Genomic DNA, 26,121 nt, shown 5'->3' with positions numbered 1-26,121 from the left:
ATGGGAAGGAGTTTGGGTGTCCCTGGAAAGTTTGAAACTGAGGGGAGGTGTGGCCACTTGAAGCTGTTGTGGAGAATGGACTGTGTGAGTGCTGGTGCTATGCTCAGCATATTAAAGTCTTTACTTCCTTTAATCTTTAGAATAACCTGTCAGCTAGGTCTGAGCACCTGTACTCAGGAAATAGGGAAACTGGGGTTCGGGAATGCCACTTGCTCTCACACCACCCTGAGGAGGTGTCACTTCCCCAGCCTATGAGCCTGGAAACCCACCAAGGAGGAGTGGACGCTGCTGGGAGGGAGGCTCTATCAGCCCCACGTCCAGTTAACTGTGGTAGGACGGGGGCAGGACACTCACACAGGGAAGGGAAAGCCTGGGAAGGGGTTGCTGCTGCCGTCCCTGACTCTGTGGGCCCAAGGAATGTTCCCCTGGGCCTCCCTGCCCTCCTGCTGCCCAGACCGGGGTCAGAAGCTGGACTCACCAGGGCTGCGGCCCAAGAAGCCTGGGTGGCACATTGCAGGGGGGTTGTTACACAAGATGCATGTAGTGACATTTAGCTTTTGAGGGTTGGGATTACGATGGCTACTTTAGCCTTGAAAACACTTCCTTGGTTTGAGAAATTCTTCCGTCTTTGTGTTCAGTGGGAGACAGGGTCGGCTTCCCAACTGAGAAGCCTGGAAGGCCAGATACTCACTTTCCCAGACTCCCTTGCAGCTAGCACGTGAGCCCATGTTCATGGCCCAGGGAACTTGGGAACCAGAGACAGAGCCGCAGGTGACTTAACCAGGAAGAAGGTAACTGGTGGCCGTAGCAGGAGCTGCGGCCTGTGTCCTCCCAGGGAGCTGTTGTGGACTGTGGCCCCGGCTGTGCCCTGACTTTGGTTTGTGTGTGTGTATACATGTGGATTTCACAGGGAAGACAGGAATGGGAATGATTCTCCAGCATTTTCCCATAGCTCACTCACCATTTGTTCAGCGGCTCTCAAAGAATGCTACTGTGACAGAGCTGTTAATGGCCCTGAACAACATAAGAAACAATTATTTTATAATGAAGAGAGAATATGTGTATCTGCAGGCCTGGTTCTCTGGCCTTCTGGATCATTAATCCCCCTTCGTCTTCAGCAGCCTGAGGCCCAGGCTGAGATCACTTGCCCCACCTGGGATGGAACCCTCATGGGGCAGCCCACAAGGTCACATTCCTCCTGAACTGGGAGGTCCCTTGGTTCTTGAGCCCCTATAAGCAGATTTCTTCTGCCAGTAGCAAATCTCCTGCATTCCTCCATCAGAATGAGCATCAGATTGTCTGACCCGCACCAGTTTAGGGTGAGAATGTTCCAGACTGCCACCGCCTATGCCCGAAAAGTTGGCATTGCTTCACACGACGACAAGCTGTGCTGGGAAGGGGCTGAGGTCACTGCAAATCCCAGAAAGGCGACAAAGCTCCAGGTCCCCCTGCCACTGCCCAAGGGCCTGGGTGACACCGTGGGCAAGCTCAAGGGCCTCAAGCAGCCATCCGCCAAAGCCTACAGTACCTTGGTTTGACTTGAAGACTTAGGGGGTCTGTTTTGAATCAGCCTGTGGTGTTTAGCACCCCCTGGGTGACACACAAGAAGTCTGAGGCTTGCCCAAGGGGGAAGCTCCCTGCCTGCCCCCTGCCCTCTCAGCTCCACTAAGCACAGAGGCCCAGGTTGGAGAGTTGTTCATGCTTTGAGGGATGGGGCTGGAGAGAAGGACTTGGAGGCTCCCCCTTGACTCCAGAGCTGAGGAGAAGTCTCAGCAGCATGGGAATGCCAGACGGCCTCTCTCTCTCCAGTAAATGTAAGAGCTTTTCATTAAAAAGTCTCCATCCCAGATGCCACACCTGATCTAATCTCACAGGTGTTGAGGGTTCTGGCCTGGCCCACCCTTCCTTCCTCTCCCCACTTGCAGAGAAGCGTGTGGGGATTTTCTGCCTTTGAGACCACCCTCTACCACAGAGATGGCGTTAGGAAATGAAAATGCAGCCCAGAGGGTCTCTGTGGTGGCATTTGCCCCACTGGAGGAAGTATTGGGCCCAGTGACTTCCCAGGCAGCCTGTTAGTCACACCCTCTGGCCAGCCACCCCCCTCACCCTCCTCTCAAACACACACACTGCTGCCTTCATCACTGAAAGGTCAGACAAACCATCCTGGAGGGCCACTGTGAGGTTGACTCCCCTTATATAAGCCATGGCATTCCATCTGCATAACAGCACCTTCACAAAATATCCCCATTCTTACAAGTGGGGCAACTGAGGCTCAGAGATGTGGAGATTCTCAAAATTGCATAAGAACAGGCATTAGAGCAAGAATTTCAACTGCAGCCATTCTGACTCCAAAGGTTTTGGTGTTTTTTTTTTTTCTCCTCGGTTATAATCCCTCCCCCGCCCCCAGACCCTATTAGGAAACTGCTAGGAATACTGTTTGGGGAAAATAATAAAATATGTAGTAAAGAAGGAGGCACTTATTTCCTCATAAGTGTCATAAAAAGCAACATGGGGTATATTCCACGCCCAGGATCTGAGAACTAAAGCCATGATTTAATACTCTCACTCCAGGCCTGGTTGTCCCACTAAGACGCCCATCATTACATGCATATTTACACACACACACACACACACACACACACACGTTGCTGCAGTGTATACATTTCTGGGAACGGAGTTTCTCTTACAGGGGAGTTCAAGGTTAATTTGCAGGATTCATGTTTGGCGTGCAGTGCAGGTTTGGCCCCCAGCCCCCAGCGGGGAGAAAATCTGCCCTTGACCACCCCTCCCCTCCCTCCGGGCCTGCAGCCTGGCGCTGGGAACAGCTCTGGATTGGAGCCCACCCAGTGCTTCCACAGGCTCCCCCTCACACCCAGTCTCAAGGAACACTTCCATCCATCATGCCCCGGGGCCGACTCCAGAATGCAAAATCATTTCATCCCTCCTTCCCTCCCCTCCCACCTCCCGCATCTATGGATTTGCTGTTCAGAAAACATCTGTTCCCTCCTTCACCCCTGACATATGCATCGATCTCATGCTAGCCTAGCTGCTTAAACTCCTTGCCTGGGAAACAGACACTCATTCCTGACCCTGCACAGGTCTGGGAGCTCAGAGTGACAGGGTGCAGGCAGGCCTGGGGAGTCTGACCCGGGGAGTCACGGGGTCGGGGGGAGCACTTGTCCATGCAGGGACCTCCTGGCTGGGATCCTAGGTCAGGGCCAGAAGAAAAGAGGTAGATCAGATGGGTGAGTCGGAAACTCTTGATAGGCTAAGGAGCTGCTCTCTGGGAACGTGTCCTACCTACCCTTAGAGGAGGGCTAGACAGCCAACCCCCCCCCCCCACCACCTCAGTCGGAGACCCATCTCCCTGCAGGGGGAGTGATGAGAGGTCTCAGGCAGCCAAGGGGAGGCCCTGCAGAGCTGCAAAGCCACTACAGCCCAGAGATAGTAGTTGGGATATGTGGGTCCCACCGCACTCTCCCTCTGTCACTCCAGCCACCCTGGCCTCCTCGCCATTGCCCAACTGTGTCTGACTCAACCCCTCTTCAGGCCTTGGCTGGCCCTCCCCCTGCAGGACTGTTCCAGCATTCAGGGCTGCCACCTCCATTCCCCCCATTCCCCCACCCCCACGCCGCCCCACCGTATCCCCAGCACAGTCACACCCACTGGAGGCACCAAATGCACACCCAAACATATTTGCAAAATGAATGAAACTGGAACCTGAGAAAGGAAAGCCACACAGCTTCTGTTCCCTCTTCTTTGAACGGGGGCGGTCTGGGAGATGATGGCTGTGGAACTGCCTTGTACAGGAGAGGGCACCTCCTGTCTGTAGCTCACTGGACACATAGTTGCCTCCTCTAGGAAAGGGGCATAATGATTCCTACCTCCCAGGGCAGCTGTGAGGATGAAGGCAAAGATTGTGAGAGCATGAGCACTGTGCCTGGTACATAGTAGGTGCTCAGGAAACACGGAGCATGTTGCTGCTGTCTACAAGCATGGCCCCAGGACCCAGGCATGGGCTTCAGGAATCAAGGGCAAGTCTGAGCCTCCTTGATTAGTCTCTGCCATTCTCCATATCAAAGGCTTTTCAAAAGCAGCTGGAGACCCAAAGAGGAACTTTCCCAGATGGAATTTTTTAAAAAACAACAACACAGAATTATCTCCTTGCACAGAAGGAGATCTGTGTACCCTAGCACGGAGCCTCCAGTCCCCAGACTCCTGATTTATTTATTTTTCCTGATTCATGAAGAGCAGAAGAAAAGGCTCTAACCTCCTGCGGTTAGCCAGCAAGGCCACAGAACCAGGAGGTATCCCAGCGCCACCACTGACCAGTTGGGGGCCAGGGTCAGGCCCGCCGGCCCATAGCTCAAGTCCCAACGAGGGAGAGGGCGGTGTTGCACAGCGCCTATGCACACAGCTCCATGATGGCAGCCACCTCGGTGGCAGCAGTGGGCCAGCTGGTCACACCCGCGACCTCGAATTCCAGGGTGTGCCTCTCCTTCACACTCAGTTCTGAGCCCTCCCCTGCAGCAGAGGCCCTTCGTCCCTTTTCTTCTGTCCTTCTGCCCATTTCCCAGCCCAGACTCACCTGCATCTAGGGAGGCTTAAAGTGATTACAGGAAGAAAATACCCCAGAGTGACAGTGCATGGAAGAGACTCAGAAAACACTAGAAAAACCCCGAAATCAGGCCCTGTCCAACCAAAGCCACCTGGATGGCCGAATCATTAATTCTGCTGTACTTAGGATTCTGTCCTCCAATCCTGTATCTCTTTCTGACACAGGAAGCCCCTCCTAGGCTTCAGCCCACACCCTAGTGTTTCCTTGCAAGGCTTTGGAGAATGCTTTGCAGAGAAACTACCCATCGCTCTCTGCACCTGACCTCCCTTGGTGTAGGTTGCAGAGAGCTCTGCCTCTCAACCCTCTACCCACCCCCCCCATTCCCGGGCAGGCCCCAGAGGCAGGGAGGTCAGGAGAAAGAACACAGTTCTTCTGCCTCACCTCTGGCCAGGGCCCGTAGGCTCTCTGGGCTCAGCTGGCACATCCTTATCATCAGGGATGTGAGCAATGAGTAAATGGAAGGAGGTGGCCACACAAACAAGTGTCATTTCTCTTGAAATGTGAAATGATTTCTGAACTGTGATAACCCAAGGATGGACCGGATTTGCCTCTTCCCCAGGCCATTCTCTGCTCAGTGAATTGGGGGGAGAGGGGGAACACATTTGACACAGCAGAAGAACCTTTCGAGTCAAATGGGCCCAGGCTGGACTCCCAGGACGGCACTTACCAGCTGCGTAACCTCAGGCAAACAACCTGGCCTCTCTAAACTTTAGTTTCCACATCCAAAAAGTCTATAAATGGGAACAGAGCTACGGCAAGGATTCGTAGGACAGCTGGGAAAAAGCACTGAGCACAGCAGCTAGCACCCAGCAGGCCCTCCTCAGTGTTCCTTGGTGTGGGCTGCTATGGGATGGGGTGGGAGGACTTGAGCTTAGACTGAACCTGGAAGAGGCCATTCCTCTACCGCCTCCATGGGGATGAGTTGTGAATTCCCACCTCAAGGAGGAGCCATCCTCACTGTGAGGTCAGAAAAAGCATATCCTTCTTTCAAGAGGAGGTCGCTGGGAGGTGGGGGGAAATGGGAGGGATCAGGCCACCAGCCTTCCCTGGGCAGATTTCTCAGCTTCTCTGACTCCTACAAGAGGGGAGCAGAGGAAGTCGGAAGCTTGGAGCAGTGTGGGGCTCCACCTGGTGTTCAAAGTGAGCAATACAAGGCTAAGTGGGAGTCTGTGCTGAGTGGTACCGGGAACCAGGCATAATTGATGGAGGCGGGTACCCTGAGCGCGATGCCCAGGGAAGTGTATGCCCTACTGAATATGTAGGCAACAAACAGGATAAGAAAAATAGGTAGGGCAGCTAGCGTTGCATAAAATAAAGAGCAAAATAAAAAAATTAAGTAAGAAACAAATTCAAATTTCAGCTAGGTCGTGATCGGGGGAGTCTGACTGACAATGACTTTGGGTACCACCTGAAGGATGCCAGGACCTAATGTGCAGGTGTCTGGGAGGGGAGCTCTTCAGACAGAATGAACAGCCATTGCAGGGCCAGGAGTGTGCCAGGGTCAGAGGGGAACCGGGAGGAGAGCAGAGCAATGCAGCCAGGGACATAACAAGAGGACAAAAGTGTGTCACCTACAGTGTCTTCGTAAGGGCTATGGCTTTTACTCGGCATGAGAAAGGGAGCCAGCACAGGGTTTGAACCACAAGAGAGACGAGATCTGACTGCATTGCAACAGAGTCCTTCTGGCTGCTGTGCCGGGTTGTCCGGTCCCAGGCAGAAGCAGGAGCACTGACAGGTGATGGTGGGTCCAGCCAGGGAGTAACAGTGAAGGTGGGGACAGGGCTGGGACTCTGGACGTGTTTTGAATACAGAGCCGCTGGGCTTGCTGACAGACTGAATGTGGGCATGAGACGGAAACAGAAGTCCAAGGTGACTACAGGGTTTTGGCCTGAGCAAAGGGCAGAGGAGAATGCTGGTAGAGGAGCTCACTGGGAGGAAATTTCAGGAGCTCAGGTTTGGACATGATACGTGTGAGACGCCTATTAGACATCCAAGTGGAAAGGTCAGGGAGTGAAGTGCTTCCCAAGCTTCACAATGGCAGGTCTTCTAGAGAGTTTGTTAGCCAGATGCTGGACACTCTCCTGGCCTTCCCCTACCCGAGGTGCTGGTTCACTAGGTCTGAGCCAGGGCTCAAGATGCTGCATTTCTAACAAGTTCCCAAGTGGTGCCCAATGCTGCCAGACTGCAGACCACTCCGAGTAGCACTGAAGTAGGTGACTAGGTACGTGACTCTGATGTTCCTGAAAGAGACCTTACCTTAGCAGGAGATAGAATTTTGGAGTCTTTAGTGCATAAACACCATGATACTGGAAGATGTCGCCAAGGGATGTGTGTGTCAAGGGAGAAGAAAAAAGGGTTGAGTCCGGAGCCCTGGCCCTGCAGGGGTAAGAGACTGGGAGAGGAGGAAGGATCAGCTTTGGAGACTGGGATGGAAACACCAGGGAAATGCGAGGAAAACCAGGCAGATGTGATGCTCTGGGGGCCAAGGAGAAAGGGCTTCAGAAAGGAGGGGTGATCGATGGTGTGCAGCATCACTAATTCAGATGCATTGAGTTAGTCATCGCTTCTCGGCCTTTGGCTAAGATCAAGCGTGCGGATGCATTGAGTCATATGGCCTCATAGTTAGTATAACTTATTTTGATTTTGTGATTCTTTTGTATTGAAAAATAAAGGATATATATTATGTTATATATTACATATATTCTCTACATAATACATTATAATTATACATTACAACTATATAGTACAGTTATGTCATATGTTATAATTATATATTATATATAACCTACATTACATATTATAGATCTCCTTTTATTTTATATATCTTATATAATCAATATAAATATATATGTATTACATAATATATAACATATATTATTTAAACAATATAGAGCTATGTTAAATATATTTGTATTAAATAATATATATTATTTAAATAATATAGAGATGTTAAAAATAAATATGAATAAATATAATAACAGATAAACTATATATAAATTAACACTAAAATATAATATCTATATATATGTTGGGGGTTTTTTTGTTTTTGTTTTTTTTAATGTTTATTTATTGTTGAGAGACAGAGAGAGACAGAGTGCAAGCAGGGGAGGGGCAGAGAAAGAGGGAGACACAGAATCCGAAGCAGGTTCCAGGCTCGGGGCTGTCAGAGCCCGATGTGGGGCTTGAACTCATGAACTGTGAGATCATGACCTGAGCCGAAGTTGGACGCTTAACCGACTGAGCCACCCAGGTGCCCTTTATATATATATATATATATATGTTTTAAGAGGAGCTTAATATCTCATAGCCTTCCCAGACATCACTGTTAGGAATTGTAGCTTTAGTCCAGCAATCATAAGTCAGGGACCAGGCTGTCAGGAGGCCTGCTTGGAAGTCCAGTCCTGTAAGTACTGTGCTGTGTGGCCATGAGCAAGTCACTTTACTTCTCTGGGCTTCTTTTTCCTCCATATATAAATGGGGCAGGAAGACTGAAAATAGATGTCTCAGGAGTCCCTTCCAGCTCTTTGACATCTTACATATTACCTCTTCAGAGGCCTCACGGAACCCCTGGACAAGGTAGTCTCCCACCCAAGTCAGCAGGGTCTTCATAGAACCATCACAGTCTGGGGGTGCCTCAGTGGCTCAGTTGGTTAAGTGTCCAGCTTTAGCTCAGGTCACGATCTCATGGTTCGTGAGTTCAAGTCCCGCATCAGGCTCTCTGCTGTCAGCGTAGAGCCTGCTTTAGATCTTCTGTCCCCCTCTCTCTCTTCCCCTCCCCTGCTTATGCTCTTTTTCTCTCTCAAAAAATAAATAAATGTTAAAAAAATTTTTTAAAAAAAAGAAAGAAAGAAAGAAAGAACCATCGCAGTCTGAAACCATCTGTGCATGTGGCTGTTTACGCCCTTGCTGTCTGATTTCCCCCACTGTAAGCTCCACAGGGCAAGCCCAGTTTCTCTCTCGTTCAGAATTTTGTCTCCAGCCAAGCAAGTTTCTTTGCAAGGATCTTTTTTTCAGTTCTGAGGGGGGAAATCAGGAGCTTCTGGGGGGGGGGGGGTTAAGAAGACATCTGGGCATTAATTTACAGAATTTATAAAATGATCTGACTTCAACTTATAGATGGATCACTGAGCTGCAGTGAGAACAGACTGAGGGAGGCCCAGAGACCAGTTACGAGAGGCCACTGCAGTTGCCGAGCGGAGGGTGCCGGTACCTGGGCCGTGGGCGGTCAGGGGTGGAGGTGGAGGTGGTGAGAAGTAGCCAGTGTCTGGGTGTGTATTTAAAGGACTCAGCAGGGTACACTGATGGACTGGGTGGGGGTGCAGTAGACAAATATCGAGGAAGTCCCAGGAGTAATGTCTAAGAAGCGGGGAGGAGTCAGCCTTGAATGCCACGGGAAGACATAGTGCTGGCACGTTGGAGGGAAAATCTCAGGAGTCCTGTTTTATTAAGTCTGAGGGTTCCGTTAGACACGAAGGGGAAATGTGAACAAAGCAGCTGGAAATGAGGGTCTGGAACTCAGGCACGGTGGAGACCAAGTGTGGACTCTCAGGCAGGGCACAGAGCTGGCTTCCAGCTGAGCTCACTGGGCAGTGAGCATCCAGAGAGGGGTGTGAGGAGACCCGAGCCCTGAGGGCCTGCCCGTCTCCCTGGGGAGACTGCACGGATGCACAGGGACATTGGGGGCCGCAGGCAAACAGGCCAGCTGCTCGCAGGCCCAAGCTGTGACCACAGGGGGACTGAGTGGAGAGGCCCGAGGCCTTGGAGCCCGAGGAACTCTCCCGGGCCTGCCCCTCTGCACCAGTGGCTTTCATTCATCCCGAAGGAGAATATCAACTGAGCACCTTCTGCACGCAGAGACCTCATCAGTGGCTCAACCATGTGACACGGTCACACTCCCTGATCCCAGCAATCTGAACATGCATTTTCCATCCTGGGTTTATCTCTGTTTAATAGGGGAGGAAATGGCGTGCCAACAAGGTGGACAGGTCCCCCACGATCGCACAGTAAAAGCCAGGGTTCAAGCAAGAACAGCCTCCAGCTTTTAGGGGCATGAGGCAAGGCAGAAAGTGAGCACCCCCTATAAATGATTTCTGCATACCGAGTGCCTTACCCAGAGTACTGGCCACCCTATGAGGTAGGTCCCATAAGTCTCACTTCACAAATGGATAAACGGAGGTTTAGAGACGTGAAGTGCAATGACCTGCCCGAGGTCACAACTTGTGAGTGGCAGAGCCAGGCATACAAACTCTGTCTGAATCCAGAGTCCACTTCTGTGTCTGCGGGGAAGGGGCGAGGGGAGCGGTGCCCTCACACCCCAGTGCCCCAGCACCTCCAATCCATGCGTACCAACAACAGAATAATGGGTAGGACCCACTGAATGAAAACATGAATACCTTCAAAGCATACGGTAAATCAGCAACATTTAAAAATTAGCTTTCTTTTTATGACAACAACATCTACGTATATTAGAATAAGGGTATATACATGTATCTCAGGCTTATTCTGCATATGTGTACTTAGTGAGAATATGGATTCATCTGTCCTTTCCAGATACTCCCCAGCACCCTCAGAGACCTACTAGCCAGGAACCACTGGCCCAGCCCTCCCTCTCCTACCCCTATTCTCCTCTTCTCAGACCCTAAATGTCTGGCAGGGCTTCTCGTTGGGAAACTACCACCCCCACCTCTCTGGTCTGGATTCTTGCAGGAGCCTCATCACTGGCCTCCCCACTGCTGCCATTGCCCCTTACTGTTGTATACAGTCCATTTTGCAGCCAGTAGACAAAGGGATAGTCTACAAAATGTCAGACCATACGTCTTTTCTGCTCAGAACCCCTCCAGTGCTTTCCAACCCACCCAAAGTAAAGGCTCTACGAGATCCTAACCTCCCTCCCCCACCCACCCCAGCTCCTCTACCCCCTCCCCCCACCCACCACCCACTCTGCTCCAGCCACAAGGAGCAGCCTTGCTGTTCCATAAACATGGCACCCACATTTCTATCTCAGGGCCTTTGTTCATGCCGTACCCTCTGCCTGGAGCGCTCTTTCCCTAAAGGTCCCTTTAGGGAGACTTCCCTGATCCCCTATTTCAGATAACAACACCCCCTCCCCTGCCCTGGTTCTGTATTTCTCCCTGGTATTTTCATTTATCATAATATATATCTTACTTGTTTACATATTGATTTCCTCTCTCCCTTAAATGAGGGAAGGTTGATTGTCTGTTTTGTTCACCGCTGATTGGAACGGTGGTGGGCCCAGAAAAGGTGTTCAGCACATATTTGCTGAATAAATGAATGTCGAATACAGTGGTGCAGGGACCCCAGAAGAAAGATTTGTCTGTTCTCTACCCTCTCCGTTCAGCTCAAAGCGGGAAGGGAGAGGTGTCCAAAGGATGAAGGAGAGTGGCTCCTGGCAGTGGAGGAAGTGCTCAGAGATCTCCAAGATGTAGACTGTAGGCCAGAATTGAGGTGGCAGCAGGAGGGCCCAGATGCTCCCAGGTGTAGAGCTGGCATTTCACAGGACAGCACCACCTGTTACCCTGGCCCTTGCCCGTAGCCTCGTTCACAGCTGTCTGCCCTGTGGCCATCTGCTAAGTGTGTTTTGGACAGAAATCGCATTTGCTCCACGGCTTTGCTCTTTCCCCCACGCCAGGCTTGTGCTCGCACTCTCCTGCACCAGCTCACGGGTACCTGTCCCATCGCCTCTCCGTGGCCTGCAGCACCCCCGGTTCCCAATGGGAACAGAGGGCCCGGAGGAGAGGCAGTACCTTGCTGAGGTTGCACACCTAGTGTCTGAGACTGGAATGCAGACAAAGCCCTTAGCCTAAGATCTCGGCAGCTGTGGAATGCATACCATCTCACCACTCTGGCCCTTCCTGAAAATGAAAGTGACAATTGTATTCTGGAGGCAGGCCTGTCACTTAAAGGCCATAGGGAGGTTGCCCCAGCTCCTCCAGCAGACCTTCCTCCTCTACTCCTCCTGACCCCTAACTCACTCCAGGCCAACTGAGTCCTCTTCCCTTGCATCCTGGTTCGGGCGCCCAGAGCAGCCCTGTGGGTAGTTCCTGCGGGCGGCCAGGTACATATAAAGCAGTCTCTTCCTTCAGCTCCTGACAGGTCGTGTGGCCATCCCCCACACAACAGTGACAGGGCAGCGGGAGCAGTGGCCCCAGAGGAAACCTCAGGAGGACCCTCTCACCTGCGTCTGGAGCTAGAGGCCCGCCAATTCCAGATGTGCCCAGCAGAGGGCAGCAGCAGCCTGGGGAAGGCCCAGAGCCAGGCTGCAGGGAGGAGAGCCCTGGTGTATCCGCGTTGGGGGAGGAAGAGAGACAGAATTGGAGGGTAAGCAAGGTTTCTGTAGGGCCAAACACCCTGCTTCACCTGCAGCAGGCTACCTTTTATTTCTTCACGAGGTGCCACATGAGATTTTGCTTGACCAAATCCTCTCCAGCTGCTCCTACCACTACTGATTAATAATAATAATAATAATAAACTGAAAGCCCTCTAAAGTACCTTATAGTTTCCTTCCAGACGGACAGTTCAGTTTGTAGTTCAACAACACAAAAATATCCCATACAAAACACCTATCGGTTGGATAGTTCAGGAAAGCAAACACACCTCTGGAAGTCGGTGGTTGGGGGCTAGGCCCTGGAGCCAGACTTCCCGGGCTTGAATCCTGCCTCCAACACTAACTGTGTGGCCTTTATTACTCCGCCACCCTAAACTCACTTTTATATTCTGTAAAATGGAAATCGTAACGGAGCCAGACTCAGGATTGTGCGCTGTGAGGCGTGGCTGAGTTTAACACAGGTGGGCACATAGTGCCCACGCTCGTGTAACTGCACAACCGCCTGTGATTGCAGTGATAACTTCCTTCACGTGTGCCTTGGTCTGCTGTCACCTGTGGAACCTTCCTCTCTTCCTCTCTCCCCACCCCCAAGCCTTTCTAATTTGAGAGTCATGCCGGTTCCACCTGGTGTACATATGTTCACAGGTCAGATTCCCGTCTCTCTGCCTCAGTGATTCAGTTGGATGGGGTTCATCTGCGTGTGATCAAACTCTAAAATAGCATTGTGTTAGACCATGAAGAGGCTTATTTCTCTCACACATAAAAGATGGCAAGAGATGGTTGGTACAGGGCTGATATGGCAGCTTCAAGGAATCCTGAGGAATTCAGGCTCCTTCTATCTACCTGTTCTGCCAAGACCAGTCTATGGATGCTCCTTCGTGCTCCAAGATGGCTGCTTGAGCGCTCGCCATTGGTTCCATAGATGGTGGTGGCCTGGTCTAATATGGTGGCAGTGGATTCCGGAGAGCTTTAGAGAGTAGAACCAACAGAACTTGGTGATGAATTCACTGTGGAAATGAGGACCAGGGAGGTTCAAAGGGTGACTTGTGAGTGGCTGATGTGAGGCCAGATTAGATATTGTTCCCATCTCCTGAGACAAAGACAGTGACCCACTGGCCAGAAAGTGGTGGGCTCTAGAGGGTCATGATCTGCATCAGCATATCAACACCATGAGGAAGCATGCAGGGCAGAAACCTGTCTAACCCAACCTGGTGCTAGAAAACCATTAGCAGGCTGTGAAAAAGTCAATTAAATCTAGGTGAACTTGAGTCCAGAGCTGCCGTCTTGAATTTCGGGTGAACATTTACCTTATTGTTTGTGCTATGTGCCCCTGGATGGTGGTGCTCCCAAACTTGAGGTCAGTATTCAAAGCTGGGTTAAAATTAATCTTGTTAAGGGAAAGTTGATAGTGAAAGTGTTTAGCACTTCAAGCTTTTGACAATAAAAGAGTGTTCTTTACTCCACATACACACCAAGGATATCAACTCAATCAGAAATGGAGCATCACCTGAGGGGATAAACCATGTTTACTAAAATTTCCTCATGTGTGTTAGTCATGTTTATATATATTTGAGGAGAAGACTTGGTATTTATAACTCTCAGCCCTATCTTGCCATTGCCTGAGACCCCAACACACCTCATGGTCTGGAGAACTATGGAGCTTGGGAATATCCTACAAGGAAAACACAATAAAAAGGTAGCTTGACATGGGATGAACAGAATGGACTCTTTGCTTCCTTTGGACACACAGGAAACAGGCCGGGGGAGTGTCATCTTTAAAGGAGAATCTGAACTCCACCCCACAGTAGCAGATTCCTTTTGGCTTGCAGTTGTGAAGAGGGTAAAGCATTCAGTGAACCACAAACACTCTGGTCGTGAAATAAAAAGAGTATCTCTTGGCCCTATTGTTCATTTCCCCAAGGAAAAGATACACCCAGAGGCATTACTCACCTCTCAGCCCAGAAGGCAAATCCCTGATTGCCTCCAGAAGTGCATTCGTGTTCATCACAGCCTCCCCATCACGCTGGATTCTGGGGAAGAGCCTCTTTCCAGCCCCCACCTCTATGTGTGGTCACATTTCTCTCAAGCTGTTGACTTGGTCAAGGTCAAGAGATCAAGAGAAGAGTGCGGGTTACCCCAATGGCTCTGCCCTGCTAGGGTGGCCCTTTCAGAGCCAACTCTCCTTTGGTGCAAGGGGCTGCAGTTGCCCAGTCCTGGAGGCCGTGCCGGTCCCCAGGGAAGGTGTCTGTCATCCCCATCTGTGTTCTTTCTTACAGGTAAGTCAGGCTCGAGCGGCCGGGAGGGCGTTGTGATGACACAGTTGGCAGTTTGGGAGCAAAAGCGGCCACAGTAAGACATGATTGATTCATTGCATCTCAGTTCTCAGCTGGGGTAGCCTTCAGTGTGCAGACCTCTCCTGTCCCAAGGGAGACGTCTCTGGGTCTGGAAAAGAGGATGCCAGACTTCGGGGTCCCACTGAGGGCCCTCAGCCTTGACTGCTTAGCCTTGATTGGGGGTGACAGAGGTGACGGTGGCTTTCAGGTACCGTCGGGCCAGGATCTGGCCCAGTTGTCTGTGCATGCGGCTTGCACTGGGCTGCTTGCTCCAAGGGGGGCGTCTCCCTGTGACCTAAGACATCGGCTCTGAAGAGCTTCCTCTGGCAGCTTCGAACGGCTGAGATCTACTGGCATGGAACGGAGGGGTGCAGGGAGCTCTCTGGGATCTCGTCAGTCCTGCGTGGATGCTCCAGAAGACCCTCGTCCTTGGTGGCATGCAGCCTCGGCCATTTTTCCAAACTCACGGCATCCCACGAGACATGTCACCCACCCCCGGTTCTATGTCTCTTCCCATCACTGTCTCTCACCCATCACCTCACATCAAGGTTCTAGCCCGTGGGAAAGAGTTCTATACTCCAGTAACCTGTGTGTGTGTGAGAAGGTTGGATTGTAAGGTCTCCATGAGGCCAGGTTTCTGAAGCAACAATTGATTTATGGCACCTAAACATCAATGGCTCATGGAGGCACCTGTGAGGGCAGCACAGGGAGCATGTGTCTGTGTGTGTAGCCCCAGGAGCTGGGAGCTACTCTTCCTCCTGACCCTCTTTACCTTCTCTGTGGTTTCAGGACCCTATTGTGGACAGGGTCATCTGGACAGGACCTTCTCTCACCTGGAAAGACTTTCGGGACATTTTCCCCCAAGTGCTATGCAAATTGTTTTCCTCTGGAGTTTAAGGGAATGGGACATGGCAGGGATATACAAATTACTGTCCCCAGGGTGCTTTAAGAATAGGCGCTAAAGGGCTTGCAAATGATTTTTCCTGAGGTGCTTTGGGGCGGCTGCTCCTGGACCCTGTATCCATGGGAATATGGGATGAAGGGACAGAGAACTGCCTTCATACCCCCAGCTTTAAGAAAGTGAGTCTGAGGCAGGAAATGCAGGGTTTGGCACGAGGCTGCCCTCTCTGACAAGTGAAATGTCCCTGAGATCGGGGACATCCATGGGTCTCTCCCCAGGACATACCCCATGCCCGTACCCCCTCATCCCAGACCCTGGATCCTCCTGTGACTGGGATGGGGGAGTCCTGCTCCCCTGGGCTGCAGCCTGGACTTGGGCCCCCAAAGCAACATCATTTCTTGGGGATGTTTTAGCCTTCCAATTGGCTTTGTTTTCCCAAAATCAAATTGATGAAATGTTGTTGCTCAACAACCATTCCATTCTCCCCAGCACAGAATCCTTCTGGCATAAATGAGGCCTTTGGAGAAAGGGCTCAGAAGCCCAGGGTCCTGCAGAGAGGGAGGGAGGAGGTAACTGAAGTGCCCAACATCTCCTACCAGAGGCCGGGGGTGGTGGGGGGGGAGGCGATGCCTCAGGGCTCTCATACATTCTCTGGTCTGATGCCCACAAAAGCCCTGTGAGCATAAGGGTAGTTCATTTTTAAACACTTTAAAGGTCTCTTTTAAAATAATTGTAAGGTGATCCGTGGGTCTGGTGATTGTTAGGACTAAGACGAAAAGCTCTTAATGGAGGCCGGGGGACAAAACACTGTGAGAGGCAGAGAGAAGGCACCCAAGTGTCACCTCTTGCAGGTCCCAGTCCCCACCCGATGCACAGACCCTCCTCCTCCAAGCCACATCTGCCACCCCCGCCCCACTCCAACCTGCCCGAACCTCTCCTATCTGGAAAGTGGGGATGAATGATTATTTGTGCCCATCATATCAGGCAAGGGCGCCCATATAAGAGGCAACTCCCAGGTCCTTAGGGCATGCCACTGAGTTCCACAGCCCCCAGTGCCCCAGATGTCTCCACCTTCCCCTGTGCCTGAAGAGTCCCTCCCGGACTGTCCTCCCTCTGGCAGAGTCTTCACCCCTTCCCCCACCCCGGAGACTGCAAATACCCCTGAAAAGGGTAAAGGGGCAAGACTCCCAGGTTAGCTGCCAGCATTTATTGCCGTGGCCTGGGGGTGTCTGAAGCCTCTCTCCTGCGGAAGCAGGTTGGAACCGAGCACCGGGCAGCTCAGCCACTGCCCCGGACCACCGGTCAGGAGGCAGCAGTGCTTCAGGAGAACCCTAGCTAATGCCTTTGCCACCCCTCATGGCTTTCTAGACCAAAGAGAAAGGGCGTTAAGAGCCCCAGAGGGGCCCTCAAGAACTGTGGGGCACCTAAAAGACAAAGGAGAGGGAGCCTGCATGTATTGAGCACCGACTGTGTGCACACAGTGCCAGGAACTTGACACTCATCTCTGGAGTCACAGACCTTCAAAGCTTCTGGAAGCAGCTGGAATGCTCCACTTGCCCCTCTCCCAGTGTGCACCCTGTCATTAGAGTGTCCTCACACACTGAATAAACATGGGACAGGGGCCTCCAATCCTGCTTTCCACGTATGGCCATCGAAGTGAAGCGTCGGGCCCCACAGTGCTCCCCTGCCCCACGGCCAGGTGTAAAGGTTGGATGAGGGGAAATTCCAAAGGGAACGTACTTCAAGTCCCCCCTCCCCTATTTTGTTTTAGAACTTGTTTTCCTGTGTCTGCATCAAACCTAGCCAGGGCAGGGCCACGGGCTGCAGGCAGATCTGAGCAAAGGGCATTCTAGCGCAGCGATTAAAATCAGCACCCCATGAAATGCAATGTGACTTGCTCACATCATTCCACTTAAACTATAAACCCACAACCTCCTTGCAGTTGGAATTATCATCCGCACTGATATGGGGGGAAACTGAGTCTCTGAGAGACCAAGTGACCTACCCAGGACCAACCAGCTAAAAAGCGAATGATCTAAGCTTGGTGGGCTGAATAATGATGCCCAGAATGAAAGCTGTGGATGTTCCCTGATACGACAAAAGGGACCTTGCCGGTGTCATTAAGTTCAGGATCTTGAGATGGGGAGAGGGTGTTGGGTTAGCTGGGTGGGTCCAGTCACAAGTGTCCTTGGAAGAGGGAGGCAGAAGGAAGTTAGAGAGAGAGGGAGACATGACCACGGGAGCAGAGGTTGGCACGGGGCCAGGACGGGGTCACAGCCAAGGAAGCTAGCAGCTAGAAGCGGCAAGGAAACCAGTTCTCCCCAGACCTCCAGGGAGCCAGGACTTCAACCCAGGAAAACTGATTTCAGACTTCTGGCTCCAGAACCATAAGAGAATAATTTTTGTTTTTTTAAGCTGTCAAGATGGTGGTCATTTGTTACAACGGCTATAGGAAGTTCCAATCCCAAGTCTTCTGACTTGGCATTTCCTCACTGCTCTGCCATGTGCTGGGTCCCAGTGGCTCTGCTGCTTGGGGGGGAGTTGTCTGGTCTGACACCTTCACTCCCCTGGACTCAGAGACTCCTAAAGTCGGGACTTTAGTGATGACTATAGTGATGGTGTGCCATCACTATATCCCTGGGGTCTGATGTGTAACTGATGCCCAGGAAGTGGGACTCGCTTTCCCCTGATTAAGAACAAAACACACTATTCACGGCCACGGTGAGTTTTCCCTGAGATCCCGTTCTTTCTAGGACAGGGGCCCTGCCTATTTAACTATCTCCCGTGTGTGGCTTGTGTGGCTTGTGTGGCTTTTGTGGCTTCTTCACCTCCCACCCTGTAGTAGGAAAAGGTGGTCAGGTAGGAGGCAGAGGAATTACAGTCCGATTTTGGGCTCAGATCCCAGCCAGCTGGGAGGCTGTGAGCCAGGCCTTCAGCCACCTGGACCTAATGCCTTCATCTGGAATGGGACATTAGTGGCCCCTCTCAGAGTTGTTCTGGGGATAAAGCGAGGTGATGCCTACAAGAGAGTTATGCGTGTTCAGGCTTTTACTCACCAGCCCCACTGGATGGATTGCTGAACTTCTCTGAGCATTACCCTTCTCATCGGCGCTGACCTCTGCCTGGCAGGGCTAACCCAGAGCAGAGTTGTTGTCTCTCTGTCCCCATGGAGAAGTCTGGGTGCAGGGCAGGTAAAAAGTCTTAAGAAGAGTAAAGTGAGGCCAGATTATGAAGGACCTTAAATGGCACCTTTCTCCCATTCTTTCTACAAATATTTACCACATACCTACCCAAAGCCAGACTCTGATTTAATGGTGTCCACAAGGGACAAGGTCCTTGCCGTCATGGAGTGGCCAGACAAGTGCCTGTGGTGGTCAGCCATCAAACCACAGTAGACTTTTGAACAGGGATTGAATGTGTTGACATCTGTGAGCATCAGTTTGACTTCTCTAGGTGAGAGCAGCAGAACAGAGGGGCCAGAGGCAGAGTCAAGACTATTGGGTCAGTTCAGGGATATGGGGAGGAGGGACTGAGCTGAGTGATGATTGAGCATGATTGCCTGCCTGTCTCCCCAAAACCCGTTTCTGATTTGTGTCCACATCCCCAGCACCCAAGCAGGTCCCAGAGTAAATGCCCAGGGGGAAATGATGGGTGTCCCAATAGCAGTTGGGAACAAGAGAGGTGGAGAAGAATTCAAGGTGACTGAGAGTGGAGGGGCCTCGAAAGACTTGGGTCCCTCAGTGAGGGTGCCAGCTAGAATCCGAGGTCCAGCTGACTCTTAGGCCTCCATTGCCACCCTGGTCAGGTTACCAGCAGTTCATTCGAAGCCTCTGCTGCAGTGAGCGTGGTGAATCAGGGGCCCAGAGATGAGGCAGGGCACCTCTTAGGCCTCAGGACAGTCTGCAAGCCCGGTGCAGCTTGGCCTGGAAGACTTAAATGCTTGTACAAGAAATGAAGGCTGAAAATTAATGAATGAAGTATGCAACCTGACATATTGGAAAAAGAACAGAATAAATCTAAAGAAAGTAGATAAAAGGAACTAATAAAGATAAGAGCAGAAATTAATTTTTGTAAATAATAAACTTGTTTGTCAAGATTTATCAAGAAAAACAGAGAAGACATAAATAAATATCAGGAATGAGAAAGAAGTATTATCTGCAGATGTTGAAGACCTTCAAAGATTTAAGAGGATATTCTAAACAACCTCCTTGAAATAAATTAGAAAACCAGTAGAAAATACAAAATTTTTTATAAAAATAAACACTTGCCAGGGGTGCCTGGGTGGCTCAGTCCATTAAGTCTTCAACTTCGGCTCAGGTCTTGATCTAGCAGTTCGTGGGTTCAAGCCCCGCATCAGGCTCTGTGCTGACAGCTCAGAGCCTGGAGCCTGCTTCGGATTCTGTGTCTCCCTCTCTCTGACCCTCCCCCATTCATTCATGCTCTGTCTCTCTCTGTCTCAAAAATAAATGAACGTTAAAAAAAATTTTTTTTAAAAAGAAACTGAAAATTTAAAGATATTATCAGTTGAAACACACCTTTTCTCAACAAAAAACTTCAGGTCCAGACACCTTTACCAGTAGACTGTAATGAATATTCAAGGAAACTTTTAAGAAGGAACACTCTCCAACTCATTATGAACCTAATATAACCCTAACATCAAATCCTGACAGAGAGAGGAAAGTTAAAAGCTCATATCACTCATGTAGAGATACAGAATTTTTTGAAATCTTCAACAAAATACTAGCAAACTGAATCCAGCAACATAAAAAAGTTGAGTCTCAGAAATGCAGGGTTGGTTTAATATTAGAAATTCACTTCAAGATATTTACATTAACAAAGGACAAAAATCATATTCTCATCAACAGATGAAGTGAAAGCATTTGATAAAATCTGCCATCCATCTATTATATTTTTAAACATAGCAAACCAGGAATAGAAAGAAATTCTTTAGCCTGATAAAGGATATCTACAACAAGCCTACAGCAAACATCACACTTAGGGAAGAATTATTGAAAGTATTCCCTTCAGGTTTGGGGACATTGACATCACTCCCTTTAAAGCATGGTTTTAGAAATCCAAGCTAGCACAGGAAAGTGAAAAAAATAAATATAATGGGTTAGCATTCAAAAAAAAAACTTGGTTATGGAAGATATGTTTGCCTAAATTCAAATAATCTAAGATATGTTAATAGAATTTCAATATTCAGTAGGTTTCTGGATAAAAATCAATGAAAAAACAAACACCAGAAATAAAAAGATAGAAAACAATTTTTTTTTAATTTTTTTTCAACGTTTATTTATTTTTGGGACAGAGAGAGACAGAGCACGAACGGGGGAGGGGCAGAGAGAGAGGGAGACACAGAATCGGAAACAGGCTCCAGGCTCCGAGCCATCAGCCTAGAGCCCGACGCGGGGCTCGAACTCCCGGAACGCGAGATCGTGACCTGGCTGAAGTCGGACGCTTAACCGACTGTGCCACCCAGGCGCCCCTAGAAAACAATTTTTAATATACAGTAAAACCTTGGTTTGTGAGCATAATTCATTCTGGGAACATGCTTGTACTTCAAAGCACTTTTATATCAAAGTGAATTTCAAGAACCATTGGCTCTGTTGTGATCATGTGACATTCAGCATCATCTACTATTCATATTGCAAGATGTCGCTCATTTATCAAGTTAAAATTTATTAGAAATGTTTGCTCGTCTTGTGGAACACTGGCAGAACAAGTTACTAGCAATCCAAGGTTTTGCTGTACCACTTAAAATAATATTAAACATATAAAATATGTAGGAATAATCTCACCAAAGTGGTGCAAGACATTTGTGGAGGAATTTCCAAACCTTGATTGAAGGCATTAAAGAAAACCTATATAGATGGAGATAGTATGCCGTGGTCCTGGATTGGAAAACCCAGCATGGTAAAGATGTCCATTTGTCCCAAAATGAACTACGAATGTGATTCATTTCTGATCAAATTGCAACATTTGGGGAACTTTAAGAGCTGCTCCTTAAATGTTTATGGAAATGCAAATGACCAAGAATGTGGACACTTTTGAAGGAGAGGAACAAGATGGGAGGACCGATTGAACCTACTCCTAAGACTCAGGATAAAGCAGGAGCAGTGAGGACGGTGGGGCTGTGCAAGAGTAAGCAAGTCGACCGGTGGAGAGCTCAGAAGACTCACACAAGTGGAGATGCTTGCGTGTGGCAGGGGTGGCCTGCTGAGCAGTGGAGAGGGTGATGGACTTGACTGTGCTGGGACTAGTGGTCATCTATGATGGAAAAAAATGAAATCGAACTCCTCCTTCCCACCCCACGTAAAAGTCAATTCCAGGGGGATTAAATACCTAAATGTGAAAAGAGAAATGATAATACTTTCAGAAGACAATATAGGAAAATACATTTATGGCCTCGGATTAGAGAAGAATTTCTTCAATGAGATACGAAAAGTATCAACCAAAAAGGAAAAGATGAGTACATTGACCTCATTAAAATTAAAAGCCCTGTGCACCAAGACACTTTTCAAAAGAGGGTAAAGGACAAACCATGGCAGGGGAGAAAATATTCCCCACACATAAAATCAACAGAAGACTAGTTTCCTATAAACATGGCCTATGAACTACGTTGAGAAGACAAACATCCCAACATAAAAAATGGGCAAAAGATGTAAAAAGGAATTTCAAGGAAGAGAAATTATTCAAAGGCCCACAATTTATGCAAAGTTGCTAAACGTCATTAGTAGTCAGAAAAGTGTAGACTATGACACAGAGAGGTACATTTTCACAACTGCTAGTTGCCACAATGAAGTATTCACCCTAGAGAAACTCTTGAACAAGTTCCTCAAGACACCTGTGATTCTGCTTGTTGCTGGACCATTTACAACAGAAAAAACTGGATACCACTTAAATGTTCCTTAAGAGTTGAGTGAATACATTCATTTTACGGAAAATACAAATACAAATACATGCAGGGACAAGATTTATTATCAAGTGGTATCCTCAACTTCCCCTCCCGTTGAGTATATTTGGCTTTGCCAGCTAGCAAAGTCTCTTCTCTTCCAGGGCTGCCATGGTCTGTTGCTTAGAGGGTGCAACCAAACAAAAGATCTTGAGAGGTTGAGTGGCATCTGAAATCCAGCTTTGCTCTGCTCCCTAAGCCATGTGCCCTGGTATAGGGCAATGTCTATCCAGAGAAAGGGGGCACCTTTTACTTCACACAGTGGTGCCATCTGTTCCCCAAACCCGGTGCCTACAAGTCTGGCCCTACTCAGTAGGGGGCATGTTTTTCATTCATCTACCCAGAGGGAGCATCATTTTCTAATTCACACAAAGGTACTTTTTAGGTTTGTAGGAGCCCTGCCCTGTTTTCCACCCAATGCCTCCATTCCAGCACAATCCTGTCCTAACTGGGCAGATACCTGGGCTTGTGTAATGAAACCAGGGAAATGGGAGGAAGGTGAGGCAATCCTTTGTCCTGCCTTTGTCATGAAGATTCAGGGAAGGGACCCATGGAAGGAAAGAATACTGGAAAAGCCAGAGAGGCACAAGTGATCATGTTAAGAGGAGCTAGGGGTGAGTAAGGGAAAGAGCCAGAAGAGTCACAGAGGATTCATGCCCTGGAGAGCTTTCTGCTTTACAGAGTGAGAGTCCCAAGCATTTGAAAGAAGGAAGAAAATCAGAGAGGAAAGAAAAGGGAATTTTAAGAAGCATTGCCAAGGGTTATAAATTGGAAATACTTTCATGTAAAGGTTCAAATCTATTTAAAAAAAACATATATTGATATATAGTTGAAATACAAGAAATTATACACGTTCAAGGGATAAAATGTTATTAGTTTTTGATATATGGCGACACTTATGAAACCACCACAATCAAGATATGAATTTAGCCATCATGCCCCAAAATTTCCCCAATGCCCCTTTTAATCCCCCCCTTCCATCGTGCCCATCCTGCCATCCCCCACCTCAAGGCAAACACTGATCCACTTCCTGTCACTAGTTGCATTTTTGAATCGTACAATATGTATTCTTTCTTATCTGGCTTCTTTCACCCAACATGATTATTCTGAAATCCATTCATATTGTTGTATACATTTGTTCCTTCATTCCTTTGTATTGCTAAGTAGTATCATAGTATTCCATTGTATGGATATGCCACAGTTTGTTCATCCATCCACCTGTTGATGGACAATTAGGTTGTTTCCAGTTTGGGGCTATTACAAATGAAGCTACTATGGTATTCATGTACAAGTCTTTAATATATTTTTAAGTTTATTTATTTACTTAAAGAGAGACAGAGACAATGCAAGTGGAGGAGAGGCAGAAAGAAGGAGAGAGAGAATCTCAAGCAGGCTCCACACTTAGCCCAGAGCCCAACAGCGGGACTTGAACTCACAAACCGTGAGATCATGACCTGAGCCAAAACCAAGATCCAGGCGCTTAACTGACTGAGCCACCCAGGTGCACCCATGTACAAGTCTTTATATGGACATATGCTTTCATTTTTCTTGAGTAAATACCTAGGACTAGAATTATTGGATCATATGATAGGTGAATGGGTAACTTTTTAAGAAATTGCCAGCATAGGATTTTCCAAAGTAGTTGTACCATTTTACATTTTAGCATCATTCTATTAGCAAATTGGATTTCATTACAGTTTATAACTTCTGTTCTGAGAGACATTGTTAAGAAAAGGAATAGGCAGGGGTGCCTGGTTGGCTCAGTAGGTTAAGCATCCAACATCAGCTCAGGTCATGATCTCGCGGTTCGTGGGTTTGAGCCCCGCATCAAGCTCTATGCTGAGAGCTCAGAGCCTGGAGCCTGCTTTGGATTCTGTGTCTCCCTCTCTCTGCCCCGATTCCCATCAAAAATACATAAACATTAAAAAAAAATATTTTTAAGAAAAAGAAAAAACAAGCCACAGGGTGAGAGAAAATAGTTGCAAAGCATATAACTGATGAAGACTGTAGATCTGAGGGGTGCCTGGGTGGCTCAGTCAGTTGAGCATCTGATTTTGGCTCAGGTCATGATCTCACGTTTTGTGGGTTTGAGCCCTGCGTCGGGCTCTGTGCTGACAGCTCAGAGCCTGGAGCCTGCTTCGGATTCTGTGTCTCCCTGTTTCTCTGCCCCTCCCATGGTCATGCTCTGTCTCTCAAAAATAAATAAACCTTAAAAAAAATTTTTTTTTAATGTAGATCTGAAATTACAGATGGAATGACAATCATATTTCCCATTAAGGTATGAATGACTGGTACAAGGAGCACATTTTAAAATGGAACTTGTGAATCCAAAGGCATCTACAATCAGGGGAATTTTAGGCCCAGGAGAAAGGGCGGGTGGGACTTGATCTCTTGTAATACATCTGGAGGGCAGAAGGGCTTGGGCTCTTCTTGGCTCTTGTGGGGACAGTTGGGGAAAGCTGGGTCAGTAAAACACCTCTAGGGGCCAGAAGATGAACTTTCTAACAGTCAGGGTCTGCAGAGATAAGACAAGTCACCTTGATAGGTAGTAACTACCCTTCAGCAGAGGGATGCAAATCAAAGCCAAGTTTGGATTGGATCCAGGGAAGGGGAGAGAGTTCTAGAACTTTCAAAATGTGTCCATATGAGTTTTTCCTTCTCCAACTACACATAGGCTTGGGTCCAGGTAAGAAGCCCACTGCATTATTTTTTTTTAATTTTTTTTAACGTTTATTTATTTTTGAGAAAGAGAGAGACAGAGCATGAACAGGGGAGAGTCAGAGAGAGGGAGACAGAATCTGAAATAGGCTCCAGGCTCTGAGCTGTCAGCACAGACCCCGACGCAGGGCTCGAACCCACGAACCGCGAGATCATGACCTGAGCTGAAGTCGGATGCTTAGCCGACTGAGCCACCCAGGCGCCCCCCTCACTGCTTATTCCAGCATGAATATCTAATGCTTAGCTCTGACCCCAGGCCAATCCTGTCTCCCCATGGAGCAACTCCATTCTGTCCTCACCTCGTCCATCTCCTTACAAGTGCCATCCAGTCGATGTTACAGCAGTCTTAGAAGCCTCGCCGTCTATAATCTTCTGTCTCCCTCCCACTGATTTTTTCCCTTTTATGTCTCTCCTTCCTGGACATTACTTATTCTTTACTTTTAAATATCTGCTTCTCTAAAAACAAAAACAAAAAAAGCAAAAAACAAAAACAAATGAATGCCTGGAACAGATTTATAAAGAATGTTCCTGGAGAGGCGGGTGGATTAATTATTCAGCATCCTCCCCCTTTGTAACTATTTATTGTCTCATATGCATTTATATGGTACCTATCACTGCAGATCTCGCTCATGCTGGAGACATAATTTCCAGGGACGGACTACTTGTCTAAGATGCATAGACAGTATTGCAATACTATTTTATTCCTGACTGTAACAGCACGTGCCATTGTTGGGTAATTGTGTTCATGTTTTTAAATGTGAAAAATAATCAAATATAACTTGAAAGAGATTGTACAGTAATTCAAGGGGATATTAAACCACCAGGAAGTTAGTTGGCAAATAAATAGGCGTTTGTGGCTGTCGGGGTGAGCGATGGGGGAGCTGGCTGGCTGTGGGGGAGAAGGAGAGAGCGTGGGAGATGAAGAGCAGAAAAGAGCTGTGATACCTGCTGCCAGGTGTTTGGGGGGGGGCAGGGTGCAGAGGGAGCTTCCGGGGCCAGGAAGAGAAGGCCTGAAGTTACTGTGTCTCCTCTGGGGTAGCCAGACACAGAGGACACAGGCATTGCCCTCCTAAGATAAAAAGCAGAGGGCTGGATGGGAGAAGGCTTCGGGTTTTCACGTGTACCTGTCTGAGTGACATTAGATGTCAGACTCTCAAGGTTCCTGGTGGGCAGGGAGGGACCACCATTTGTTTATATACCTACAACATGCCAGGCATGTGCTAGTGCATCACCTCTTTCTTTATCATTAAA

General features: G+C 48.8%; 1 protein-coding gene across 6 annotated transcripts in view; it reads left to right on the top strand.

Moving 5' to 3' along the window:
* KCNIP1 (potassium voltage-gated channel interacting protein 1) overlaps nucleotides 1-26,121 on the top strand; it is a 343,533-nt gene that overhangs the window by 242,325 nt on the left and 75,087 nt on the right. The gene's annotated exons all lie outside the window — the stretch shown is intronic.

The sequence above is a fragment of the Felis catus genome, chromosome A1 (assembly GCF_018350175.1).
Source record: "Felis catus isolate Fca126 chromosome A1, F.catus_Fca126_mat1.0, whole genome shotgun sequence".
Classification (NCBI taxonomy): Eukaryota; Metazoa; Chordata; class Mammalia; order Carnivora; family Felidae; genus Felis; species Felis catus.
The sequence above is the reverse complement of the archived record's forward strand: the minus strand, read 5'-3'. Positions and strand labels throughout refer to the sequence as shown.